Source organism: Heptranchias perlo, chromosome 6, assembly GCF_035084215.1.
Source record: "Heptranchias perlo isolate sHepPer1 chromosome 6, sHepPer1.hap1, whole genome shotgun sequence".
NCBI classification, from domain to species: domain Eukaryota; kingdom Metazoa; phylum Chordata; class Chondrichthyes; order Hexanchiformes; family Hexanchidae; genus Heptranchias; species Heptranchias perlo.
In genome coordinates, this window is record NC_090330.1 from 89,696,827 (window position 1) to 89,711,237 (window position 14,411).

A 14,411-nucleotide genomic window follows, 5' to 3' on the forward strand; every position below is an offset into this window, starting at 1 on the left:
CCACCAAGAAGATCTGGCTCAGGTGGCAGAGAAGGTGACCAGCAGCAGCAACATCTCCCGCACCTGGATCCAGTGCAGGAAGCGTTTCAATGACCTAACTAGGTCAGGAAAAGTGAGTACACTTATTAATTCTCCAACATTCAAAGTTCCACATCACTGCGCCCCCCACCCCACAACTCATTCTGCTCTGCCAAGACTACTCTATCACATCACTTCTCACACCCACATAAGGCTCATCCTCAACTTACCTGCATATCCTCAGCACTTCCTCACCTCCCCATTAGTCACCCCACCACTACTACTCATCCCAATCCTCATCCAATGTGATGGCTCTGTCTCATACTCACCTTCTGATGCATCTCTTTCACGGTCAGCCTTACCTAATGCAAAGTATTCATTGGTTGGCCACTTCACCATCACTCACTCACTCACTTTGTTCTGTTCTTTCTCCCCTTGTAGGAGAAGAGAGTGCAAAATGCACAAGAGAGGGTAAGGACTGGAGGGAGGCCACAACAAGTAGTGGTCCTCACAGACGCGGAGAAGGAGGCGCTGGAGATCAGCTGCACCCTCGAGTGCCTGTCCATCGGGAACAGCGAGACTGGCACCCCACAAATGTCTGGTGACACAACTTTAACATTCATCGCATACAGTATGAATTGATGTTGACAATACTTGCCATCTTCAACACTTCAGTACGCTCATCACAACATGACACATCTGTGATGATGCTTAATATTGCCTTCTGTCCTCTTTCAGTCCCTTCAGCGACCACAGTGATGACAGAGGGCAATTCCTCAGAGGACCTGCCAGCCTCTGAGGGTGCATCTTCACATCTTTAGTGAGCCATCCACCAGCGCAGATACTCACACCTCAGTGGGTCCTAGTAATGAGTTAGTTGGGTTGGCACCTGGTGAGTCACCGCACACAAGTGGGCACGAGTAGACACTGGTGGCAGGGGCAGCTGTGGAGACTCCTTGTCGGTGGGTGCACTCCTCTCCAGGCTCTGCTCAGCTGGACACAGATGCTGAACCCTGGGGGCCATCCTTTAAAAGGAGAATGATCGAGGGACAGCAGCACATTTGTGAGGTACTGGAACAGGTGCCACGTGCACGCTCCACAATAGTGCAGAGGATGGAGGAGTCCAACTCCTTCATGGGTGGAATGGTGGCACAGGTACGGGATGGAATCTCTGAGATAGTGTCGCAGGGACGTGTGCAACTGTCTGAGATAATGTCCCACGTAACTGCGGAAATGTCTGAGATAGTGTCGCAGGTAAGTGTGGGAATGTCTGCGATGGAGAGAAGGCTAGTCTCCGTTGAGTTTTAAGCATGGCTCACAAATGAGTTAAATCAGGCCCTGACAACAGCCGTTCAGACTCAGGGTGAACAACATTCTGCCGTCTTATACAGGCTGACAGATACTTTAGAAGTGGCCTTCCAATGCATCACACATGTCCACCACACTGTTGTCCAGCAGGGTGGTAGGAGCGATGTGGGCCTGGCCCAGGGGAGGGTTGATGGCGAAAGGGGACCTGGAAGTGGGGATGCCACTCAAAGCACCCCCATATCTCACCCGTTGCCCCCCCTCTCAACCAGAACCCACAATGCTGCCTCCTCTCCAGTATGCCAAGTCTGCCCCTGCACAGGTACAAGGGAGCAGTCTTTGGAGGGGCCCTCACGGGCTCCGAAACCCAGAGGGCGTAGACCAAAAGCATCTAAGCAGTCAGGGCATGAACATGAGCAACCTGCCACTATCTCTACTGCAGCCTCAGGGGATGTACCATGTAGAAATAGTCGGAAGAGAAAGGCGACGGTTTTGTGAGCACGATGAGTACACACAACGGTGTTTGACAGACTGTCATGTTTCTCATTTATATTTGTTTTTTGTTAAAGTCACATTAACTGTAATGATTCTCACCACTACTGCCATGTCTTGCCCATTCTTGACTGGCTTTTGTGATAGGGCCCATTCATGAGCTTCTCCATGGATGGCGACACTTGATGCCACAGTGGGTGTATGTGTAGTTGCAGGACTGTTTTGTGCAGGGAGGGGTGGGCGGCCTGGTGTTGGCACTGCTCTTTTCAGGTGGTCTGAGGGCTGAGTACTTTCTGATGTTATGAGAACCGTTCACATATCATTGACACCCTGGTCTCATGAGCAGCCAGGTGAGCTGCTGCACTGCCCATGGGTTGCTCCTCCTCCTCCTCCTCCTCCTCAATGTGGATGGCAGATGTGGATGGGGCCTCCTCAAGCGACACCCCTCTCTTTTGTGCCATGTTGTGCAGGACACAACACACGACTATAATGCATCCCACTCTGTCTGGTGCGTATTGAAGTGCTCCCCCAGAACGACCAAGGCACCTAAATCACATCTTGAGCAGCGCTATAGCATGCTCAATTGTGGACCTGGTGCCGATGAGGCTGCCATTATATCGATGCTGTTGCTCGGTAATGGAGTTCTTCAGAGGTGTCATGAGCCATATCCGCAGGGGGTTTCCCTTGTCTCCGAGGAACCAGCCTTTAATAGTCTTTGGTGCGTGGAAGAGCCCCTGATGTTGGATTCCCTCAGAATGAACAAATCGTGGCAGCTGCCAGTATATCTGGCGCACACATGAAGGAATCTTTTGGGGTGGTCACAAACGAGCTGAGTGTTGATGGAGTGATACCCCTTTCTGTTGATGAACAGTCCTGGCTCGTGTGGAGGTGCTCGGATTGCTATAAGGGTGCTATCAATTACACCCTTTACCCGTGAGAAGCCAGCCACAGAGTGGAATCCCACTGCCCTCTCCATCTGGCTGAGGTCGTCCATGGGGAAGTTGATGTACTGCCAGGCCCTGCAAAACAAGCCTGCTTTATGCACTTGTGTGCAGACGACAGAGAGACCCCGGCGGATGTCTCCGGTGGCACCCTTGAATGATCCGGAGGCGAAGAAGTTGAGGGCAGTGGTATCTTTCACAGCGACGGGTAATGAGATGTCGCTCGGCCCAGCCGGGAGCAGCTCGGCATGAAGGAGGCTGCAGATGTCTGCGACCACCTGGCGACTAACTCTGAGCCTCTGTATGCACTGCTCCTCAGAGAGGTCCAGGAAGCTGAGCCTTGGTCTGTAGACCCTGTGGTGAGGGTAGTGCCTCCTGCGATGTCGCTCCCTCTGTTGTACCCCCCTGTGCTCTGTGCAGGTGCTTGTGATGCAGCACTGTGTTGTGGAGCTGCAAGTGGCGGAAGTGCATGCCGTGCCTGGCGAGGCTGGTGATGTTGTTCGTCCTCGGATGTAGTGGTGAATGCAGCCATCGCCCTCCCCCCAACCCCCCCCCCCCCCACCCATCCTGATGGTGTCAGTTTGAGGGGGTCTGAAAAGTTGGTAAATATGTGTGAACAGAAGAATTGTGAGTGGAAAGTAAGAATTTTCAATGTAAACACAAAGATCTCGCAGCCAAAAGTTTGTCTGAAAGAACTGAGTGTCCCATTGCAATAACTCACCTTTTATCCCCATCTGTCAAACAAGCATTTGAATGTCCAACTGGCTGCTGGCTGAAACACGTCTGGTAGAACCCACAGCATGGGAAACACACTGAGGATGTTTGAAAATCGGACCCCTGCCTCAATGTGCACAAAATTAAATACTTCAAGCATCTAAATAAGTCTCTTAACAGTCATCCCGCGGGCTTTAATTACTGGTGGGACTTCCGCATTCAGAAGGCGCGCACACCCAGATGCGTCAATGGGGAACCTGGAAGTCTGTGAGATGCAGCCGGGTTCCGAACCCGCTTGGGATTTCCCCGATTTTCGTAGCCGCCCCCCCCGGCCCTAACGCACCCATACTTGGATTTGAAAATCAAGCCCCATGGTCTTTTCCACATCAGAAGGATCTCCGATCACATGATCAAAGCCTAATCTGCCAATCATTGAGGTATGTTAATGATTGAGGCATAGCAACAGGGAGCGATTGGACAAAAAGCATGACCTTCCCCAATCCTATGTCCTATTGGTAAAAAAACAATATGAAAAGAAAACGTCGAGAGAAGAACAGGCTGTTCTCTTGTACACCACCCGGCAGTCAAAAGTAACGCACACTGCAGTTGAACATCACGCAAGAAGAAGAGGACATCAATGACTGAAGAGCTGATCAACCTTCAGGCCCGATGAGCAAAAGCCTTGGTTTAAAGGTTGTAAATGTATTAATGATTTGCCTGATGTGTGTATGAATTGTTAAGTCATTACATAATAACATTGTGAATTATTAAGTGAATGGTGGGACTTTATAAAGAAATGTCAAATGTATGGTTTGATTTTGCTTAATGAACGCTTGTATGAATGATAACATCATTAAATAATTACTTCTGATTAACGAAACTATCGTGAGTGAAGGTGACTTTCTTTGCTTGACTATTCCACCAATGTCCAAGAATCGCACGAAATAAGGAATTCCCTGCACCACTCGCTCCATGTTGAACAGAATGGTCTCAATGCTCTGCGTGAAGCTGGGGTTGTTCTCTTTAAAGCAGAGAAGGTTAAGAGGATATTTGATAGAAGTGTTCAAAATCATGAAGCGTTTAGGTAAAGTAAATAAAGAGAAAATGTTCCCATTGGTGGAAGGGTTGAAAATCAGAGGACACAGATTTAAGGTGATTGGCAAAAGAACCAAAGGCGACATGAGGAAAAACTTTTTTACGCAGCGAGTGGTTATGATCTGGAATGCGCTGCCTGAAAAGGTGATGGAAGCAAATTCAATTGTGTCTTTCAGAAAGGAAGTTTTTAGTTCCTATAAATACTTGAAGGGAAAAAAATTACAGGACTACGGGGAAAGAGCAGGGGAATGGGACTAACGGGATTACTCTTACAAAGAGCTTGCACGGGCTTGATGGGCTGAATGGCCTTCTTCTGTGCTGAACCATTCCATGATTCTATGTTTCTAAAACAGGTATGCTTAAAAATACAGGTCTAAACTAAGTTTTAATAGTGCGATAAGTCTTGATGACTGCCAAACAACTACAAGTTAACTTTTAAAATGTGGAGTCTCATTGCTCCTTATCTTAATAGTTCTCAGTCATTAAAAAAAAATTAAAAATTATTTTTTTTTTTGCTTTTCCCTTCTTTTTTCACTGTCTATAACTGTTTTTACATTGATTTTAATGTTGTACCTTTCACTTCCTAGTTTAACGCTACAAGCCTGCAGAGACAGTGAACGCAGCTTGTCAAAACTGTGATCTGATTGGTCGAGGGGAGAGATCACTCCTCTCACTTCTCCCAGGGTCCTAGCTTCACCTGATCTGATGCTGGGCTCTTTACCGCTTCCTATTCGAGGAAGTGCCCCACGAAAAGACTGCAGTAAGTTAGTGGGTTAGTTTAAATCTATGGAGTGGCGAGCAGTATTGGTTCGCTGCTTTGTGCAATTTCTCCCCCATTATATACTTCTAGCAGGCAAGGCCCCTCAGAAAATTACTCCATGGTACTATGTTTCAAAGTAATTTTGAGGCTATTAGAGTTCTTTTAATAATTACAATCATAAATCAATAATCTATAAACTTTTGTTTTTATTACTCCTGTGGTAGAACATCTGGACTGAATTGAGTCAAACATGAGAACATACAAAAGTATGAAATAAGAAAAACATTTGGCCTATCATGTCTTTCCCTCCATGATATATGTGCACATTATTGTAAACTTGACCAAACTCACTCTATTTCATGAGGAAGGCAACCAACCACAGAGTGGTGGAAAAGAAAATGGGGCGGGTGAATAAGAGGTGGACAATTTACTACTACCCCGTTTTGTGCCCTGGTTGAAGTTAAATTTCACCCCCAAAGTATTCAGTCACAAGCTGGCTTCTGTTATTACTATGTATGCTAATAAATGTGACATCACATGTTGTTTGCTGTAACATAAACAAATGGAGTCAAACAGAATAAAGCCATGTATGTCCCAATGGCTGAAACCAGGGCTCATGGCAAAACAAAACCTTTATGGTTAACCAGAAATGTTCAGAGGTAAATTGGATTGAAACAGAATGCATGCTACACACTTAAAGAATTTAACTCACAGAAGAACAGGGACAAATATTGCAAGCAATTGAGAGAGACACAAACAGCCATAAGGGTAGCCAAGAGATTTTTGGAAAAGAAGATGGTGCACAATTGTGCACCAATAGCAAAAGCTTTCTCAGCTATGCTAGAAGACTATAAAAGATCATACAGGGCCATTGAGGATACGGTAGAACAGATTCAAACTAATTCTCAGGTAATGGCAGAGCTGCTAATTAACTATTTCACCTCAGTTTATACTCCTGTAGATGATGCTTTGTTAAAATAGATAGTAATGTCATCTTGGATAGATTAGGAAAGCTTAAAATTGATAGGCTCCTGGTCTGGATAATATCAATCTAAGAGTGATTAAAGAGATGTGACAGGTGCTCCATGAGTCCCTTGTCTGTAGCTTCAATAGTTCAATAGAGTCAAGGATAGTTCCCTTAGACTGGAAGAAAGCTCATGTAGCAGATAGGGTGGATAAAGAGAAACTATTTCCGCTGGTTGGGGATTTTAGGAGTAGGGGGCACAGTCTAAAAATTAGAGCCAGACCTTTCAGGAGCGAGATTAGAAAACATTTCTACACACAAAGGCTTGTAGAAGTTTGGAACTCTCTTCCGCAAACGGCAATTGATACCAACTCAATTGCTAAATTTAAATCTGAGATAGACAGCTTTTTGGCAACCAAAGGTATTAAGGGATATGGGCCAAAGGCAGGTATATGGAGTTAGATCACAGATCAGCCATGATCTTATCAAATGGCGGAGCAGGCACGAGGGGCTGAATGGCCTACTCCTGTTCCTATGTTCCTATGTAGTACCTAAATTCAAAAAAGGGACAAATCAGAGCTGGGGAACTACAGACCTATCAACCTTGTATCCATTATTGGCAAGATGCTAAAAGATATTGTAAGAGATTTCTTTTTTGATCACTGGGAATGGGAAGGGGCCATTAGAAATTCTCAACACGGCTTCTGGAAAAATAGGTTGTGCTGTACAAATCTGATAGTTCTTTGAGGAAGTTACTAGGACAGTGGATGAGGGAAATCTGGTAGACATTGTCTACCTGGACTTTCAGAAAGCTTTTGATAAGGTATCTCACACTAGATGTCTTCACATGATATAATCTTGTGGTATCAGTAGGAATTTGGTACACTGGATTAGGAATTGGCTCCAATCCCACAGCCAAAAAGTTGTAAAATAATTCAACGCTGGATAGCGTGCCTATTGAGGGATTATTTTAAGTTTAACAGATAAGGGAGGACCAGCGGACATGAGTTTAAATGATGAGTAGGAATAGTCTGGATGTTACGCGGTTTTTCTTTTCCTAGAGAGTAGTGAGCCTCTGGAATGCATTGCCGCCTGGTGTGGTGTGTTCCTTTGCATGCCTTCAAGAGGGAGCTAGACTGATTCTTTACTAGGGCAGAGATCATATCATTTAGAAGATAAGTGTCCTTATAGATAAAATTTGTCCATGTGTTCTCCTGGACTGGTTTCGATTGCCTGAGGGAGTCGCACAGCAATTTCCCACATTATTTTTTCCCTTATTGGTTGAGAGTTTTTTCCTCTTCTTTTTTGCCTCTCCTCAGGAGATTACATGGCTGCGGGGGGGGGGGGGGGGGGGGGGGGAATGGGTGGAGGGGATGAGGAGGATGAGGAGGAGGAGGGGGGAAAAGTGTCTCGTCATGATGCCCCAGCCATCATGAGGTTTGGGGCAGGCTTGATGGGCCAGCGGGTCTTTTTCTGCCCGTCAATTTTGTATGTTTGTATGAATCAAGGAGATAAGGCATTCATAATTCTCTCATTGTGAGATTTTTTTTCTCACCTCCTCTCCTGAAAGCTGCTGGGTGCTACCCACCCCATGGTCCTTTGCTTTCTCATTCTTTTTGTGTAAGCCAGGACAGTGAGTGACAGCAGACTATTAGACCTTGGACAGGATCACACCAAGCCCATTCATGCTCTCACCTTGCACCCACAACCATGCACATTCTGACAGTCAGAAGCAGAAAACCTAGCTGTTTTCCCCTCCCTAACCCATGGGCATTAAAGCCAAACGCAGTGTCCAAACTATTGCTTCCAACTGAGATCAAGTAACTCAGCCAGAGAAGGAATTGAACCTGGGACCTTCTGGTCAGTATAATTTAGTGGTACACCAGTCATTGCGGGAGTCTGGATTGAAATGTTTCATTCATGCCTGCAAGGGTATGCCACTGCCATGTAAGCCATGGAAAAATTAACATGGCATTGGCATTACTAATCCTGGTATATTGCAGACTTAAACAATACACACCTTGTGGACATCCTTTGACAGATGGGTTCTTCTAAAGGTCTTTCTTAAATCTAAAAATATAAAAGAAAAGCCACATTAGTATTTCTCTCAAATATGTGTGTACTTTACCATTGATATGGGATTGATGACTATATAATTAGTACTGTTTATCTGTTAAACTGAATTATGAAGTAAAAGCAGAGTTATATTAAAGTACATAAAGCATCCATTAAAGTGAAAAACCAGCCTCAGGCCGTAGCGAAGAGAACTGTAGTTACACATGTATTATTTTCCTCAGAATAACAGTCTTTTATTTATCTGTAATATTTCTAGCTTTCACAGTGCGATACTTATTCTTCTTAGTGTCTTCTTTTCCTCCTTTGAGCCAATCTTTTATATTCAGCCATATGTAGATTTGATACTTCAGCATGACAGCTGCTCATCCTACCGAATTAAGCTGTAAATGTCCAGTCTAATTTTATGCTCTTTTCGTCAGTGGTCCTGACAGCATTGCTCATGTGGGGGATGGTTGTATGATGCCAGTTGCAAAAGTGTTACAGCCAGCAGCATATGATGCCACATTCATTTGCATTTCTTTGCATGGATTACAAAAGCATGGTGAAGCATCTTATTGGGGTGGTAAATCTGATTAATACCAAATAGCTGCAAACTCAGCTTTTTAACATACCTCCGGTTGTAAATTAAGACACAAATTTGTAGGAACTGCGGGAATGTTCTCCAGATTACACTTGTATTTATTCAGTAAATAAATTCAAAAGAATTCATTGCTACAACACAATATAAAATGAGTTTGTCGTACATAAATCAGTATTCAGGAATGCATTTGCCAATCCTTCATATTGCTTCATAATGCCATCTCAAGCAGATTAAGTAGTTATTTATCTCATTGTTGTTTATTGGACCTTGCTGTGCACAATGTGGTGACAACATTGTCCTACAAAACAGCAGTGACTACAATTCAAAAGTAATTCTTTCATGGTAAAGTGCTTTGAGATGTCCTGAAATTGTTAAAGACACTATACAAATGCAAGTTTGTTCTTTCTTTATTTCAGCAGAGATAATTGTTTTCATAACACACTTAATCTAATTCTTAAACATATACTTCTCCAGCTCTTTTTCAAAAAATGTTAATCAATATAACAGACAACATAAAGGGGAACATTAAAGTATTTTATAAACATATAAAGAGTAAAAGGATAGTCAAAGGAAGGGTGGGCCATTTTGGGACCAAAAAGGAAATTGCCTTGTGCAGACAGAGGGCATGGCTGGAGTACTAAATGAATACTTTGCATCTGTCTTCACTAAAGAAGAGGATGCTGCCAATGTCACAGTAAAGAAGGAGGAGGTAGAGAAATTGGATAGGAAGAAAATAGATAAAGAGGAGGTACTTAAACGGTCAGCAGTGCTCAAAGTAGGAATGTCAGATGGGATGGCATGCATCCTAGGTTGCTGAAGGAAGTAAGGGTGTAAATAGCAGAGGCTTTGGCCACAATTTGTCAATTCTCCTTGGATATGGGAGTGGTGCCAGAAGACTGGAGGGTTGCAAATATTACACTCCTTAATAAATGTCAAACAACACAGATTTGTTAAAGGCAAATCATGTCTGACAAACTTGAGTTTTTCGATGAAACAACAGAGAGGGTTGATGAAGGTAGTGCAGTTGATGTTGTGTATATGGACTTTCAGAAGGCGTTTAATAAAGTGCCACATAATAGATTTGTAAGCTGAATTGCAGACCAAGGGATTAAAGGGGCAGTGGTGGCGTGGATACCAAATTGGCAGGGAGACAGAAACCTGAGAGTAATGGTGAACGGTTGTTTGTCAGACTAGATGGAAGTATACAGTGGTGTCCTCCAGAGGTCATTATTCGGACCACTGCTCTTTTTGATATATATTGATAACCTGGACTTGGGCATAATTTCAAAGTTTGCAGATGACACAAAGCTTGGAAATGTAATAAACATTAAGGAGGATAGTAGCAGACTTCAGGAGGACATCAATAGGCTGGTGAAATGGGCAGACTCATGGCAGATTAAATTTAATGCAGATAAGTATAAAGTGATGAATTTGAAAGGAAAAATGAGGAGAGGCAATACAAACTAAAGGGTACAATTCTAAAGAGGTGCAGGAACAGAGAGACCTTGGGGTTCACATGCACAAATTTGTGAAGGTGGCAGGACAAGTCGAGAAGGCTGTTCAAAAAGCATGTGGGTTATTGGGTATTACAAATAGAGGCATAAGAGTACAAAAGCAAGGAAGTTAAGGTAAATCTTATAAATCACTGGTTAGGCCTCAGCTGGAGTACCTGAGGGTGCTAGTCAAGTTGTACAGATTCCTGCAGTTAGACATCCTTGCTCCTGTACTTAAATCCTCTTGCAATAAAGGACAACATACCATTTGCTTACCTAACTGCTTGCTGCACCTGCATGTTTGCTTTCAGTGACTGGTGTACAAAGACACCCAGATCCCTTTGTACATCAACATTTCCCAATCTATCACCATTTAAATAGTATTTTGCTTTTCTGTTTTTCCTTTCAAAGTGGATAACTTCACATTTATCCACATTATACTGCATCTGCCATGTATTTGCCCACTCACTCAACTTGTCTAAATCGCCTTGAAGCCTCTTTGCATCCTCCTCACAACTCACGATCCCACCTAGTTTTGTGTCGTCAGCAAACTTGGAAATATTACATTTGGTTCCCTCATCCAAATCATTGATATATATTGTGAATAGTTGGGGCCCAAGCACTGATCCCTGTGGTACCCCACTAGTCACTGCCTGCCACCCTGAAAAAGACCCATTTATTCCTACTCTCTGTTTCCTGTCTGTTAACCAATTTTCAATCCATGTCAGTATATTACCCCCAATCCCATGTGCTTCAATTTTGCACACTAACCTCTTATGTGGGACTTTATCAAAGGCCTTCTGAAAATCCAAATCAACCACATTCACTGGTTCTCCCTTATCTATTCTACCAATTACATCCTCAAAAAAACTCCAGTAAGTTTGTCAAACATGATTTCCCTTTCATAAATCCATGTTGACTTTGTCTAATCCCGTTGATATTTTCTAGGTGTCCAGTTATCACATGCGTTATAATCGACTCTAGCATTTTCCCGACTACTGATGTTAGTTCCCTGTTTACTGTCTCCCTCCTTTATTAAATAGTGGGATTACATTTTCCACCCTCCAATCTGCAGGAACTGTTACATAATCTATAGAATTTTGGAAGATGACAACTAATTGGCGAACTAACAGAAAACAAAGAGTTGGGATAAAAGGGTCATTTTCAAAATGACAATCTGTAACTAGTGGGGTGCCGCAGGGATAAGTGCTGGGGCCTCAACTATTTACAATATATATCAATGACTTGGATGAAGGAACAGAGTGTCTTGTGGCCAAATTTGCTGATGATACAAAGATAGGTGGAAAAGCAAGTTGCGATGAGGACACAAAGGGCCTGCAAAGGGATATTGACAGGTTAAGCGAATGGGCAAAAATTTGGCAGATGGAATATAATGTGGGAAAATGTGAAGTCATCCACTTTGGGAGGAAAAATAAAAAAGCAAAATATTATTTGAATGGAGAAATACTACAAAATGCTGCGGTACAGAGGGATCTGGGCGTCCTCCCACATGAAACACAAAAAGTCAACATACAGGTGCAGCAGGTAATCTGGAAGGCAAACGGAATATTGGCCTTTATTTCTAGGGGGATGGAGTGTAAAAGCAGGGAAATCATGCTACAACTATACAGGGTGCTGGTGAGACCACACCTGAAGTACAGTATACAGTTCTGGTGCCCTTCTTTAAGGAAGGACATACTTGCATTGGAGGCAGTTCAGAGAAGGTTCACTAGGTTGATTCCGGGTATGGAAGGGTTATCTTATGAGGAAAGATTGAACAGGTTGGGTCGATACTCATTGGAGTTTAGAAGAATGAGAGGAGATCTTATTGAAACATACAAGATTCTGAGGGGACTCGATAGGGTAGATGCTGAGAGGATGTTACCCTTCATGGGGGAATCTAAAACTAGGGGACATAGTCTGAGAATAAAGGGTCGCCTGTTTAAGACGGAAATGAGGAGGAATTTCTTCTCCCAGAGGGTCGTGAATCTTTGGAATTCTTTACCCCAAAAAGCTGTGGAGACTGAGTCATTGAATACATTCAAGGCTGAGTTAGACAAATTTTTGATCAGCATGGGAGCCAAAGGATATGGGGAAAGGGCGGGAAAGTGGAGTTGAGCTAAAAATCAGATCGGCCATGATCTCATTTAATGGTGGAGCAGGCTCAATGGGCCGAATGACCTACTCCTCCTCCTATCTCTTATGGTCTTATGGTCTAATGCGTCCACTATTTCCATGGCTACCTCTTTTATTACTCTCTGCTGCAGATTATCAGGCCCTGGTAATTTATTGGCTTTCAGACCCATTAATTTCTCCAGCACTATTTTTTTTACTAATACTAATTTACTTTATTTCCTCCTTCCCACTCGTCCCTTGGTTGCCTAGCATTTTTGAAAAGTTATTTGTGTCGTCTTCCATGAAGACAGAACCAAAGCATTTGCGTAATTGCTCTGCCATTTCCTTGTTCCCCATTATAAATTCTCCCCCTTCTGACTGTAAGGGACCTACATTTGTCTTCACTAATCTTTTTCTTTTTACATACTTGTTGAAGCTTTTACAGTCCACTTTTAGGTTCCTTGCAAGTTTACTCTCACATTCAATTTTTCCCCTCTTAATCAATCTCTTGGTCCTTTTTTGCTGAATCCTAAACTGCTGCCAATCCTCAGGCTTGTTACTCTTTCTGGCAACTTTATATGACTCCTCTTTGGATCTAATACTATCCTTAATTTCTTTTGTTTGCCATAGTTGAGCCGCTTTTCCTTTTGTGTTTTTGCACCAGAAAGGAATGTATAATTGTTGCAATTCATGCATTTGTTCCTTTAATGTTAGCCATGAGGCGGTTAAGAAAGCGTATGGGATCCTTAGCTTTGTAAACAGGTGCATTGGATACAAAAACAAGGAACTCATCGATGAAAGATCATCGACCTGAAACGTTAACTCTGTTAACTCTGTTTCTTTCTCCACAGATGCTGCCTGACTTGCTGAGTATTTCTAGCGTTTCCTGTTTTTATTTCAAAAACAAGGAAGTCATGCTAAACCTTTAGAAATCACTGCTAGGCCTCAACTGAAGTATTGTGTATAATTCTGGACACCACACGTTAGGGAGGATGTCAAGGCCTTGGAGAGAGTACAGAGGAGGTTTACCTGGATGATACCAGGGATAGGGGACTTCAGTTAAGTGGAGAGATTGGAGAAGCTGGGATTGTTCTCCTTGGAGCAGAGAAGGTTAAGGAGAGACCTGATAGAGGTATTCAAAATAATGAGGGGTTTTGATAGTGCAGATAGGGAGAAACTGTTGCCTCTGGCAAGTGGGTCGGTAACCGAAGGTCATAGATTTAAAATAATTGGCAAAAGAACTAGACGGGAAATGAGGAGAATTTTTTTCACACAATGGATTGTTAAGATCTGGAAACCACTACCTAAAAGGGCAGTGGAAGCAGATTCCATTGGAACTTTCAAAAGGCAATCGGACATGTACTTGAAGAGGACTAATTTGCAGGGTTATGGGGTGTGGGACTAAATTGGACAGCTCTTTCAAAAAGCCGGCACAGACACGACGGACCGAATGGCTTCCTTCTGTGTTGTAAGATTCTATGATTCTATGCTTCTTTTAAAGTTGTGCTGAAACGTCTCATCGTGAGCCGCTCAAACCAAGGACTGCTGAGGACCATCCCCACAGGTCCCTGGCTGTGGCCTCCGGGAGCTGCTACTTACCGCTCCCACCAGTCAGCCAGGCAGTCAATCTGTTCGGCTGTCGGGCTGGAGTCTGCCCAAAATTATTCATATAAGATCCTGCCGTTAAGATCGGCAGGGCCTCCATGTCCCCGGCCTTGCCAGGTTCTTCGTCCTCTACCGGGCTTCCCTGCACCCTTCCCGTCTCCCCGTTGATAGCTATAATTACATTAACTGCTTTTTTTTGGAATCTATTATTCATAAAGATTATATTACCTCATGGAAAAATAATTCTTATGCT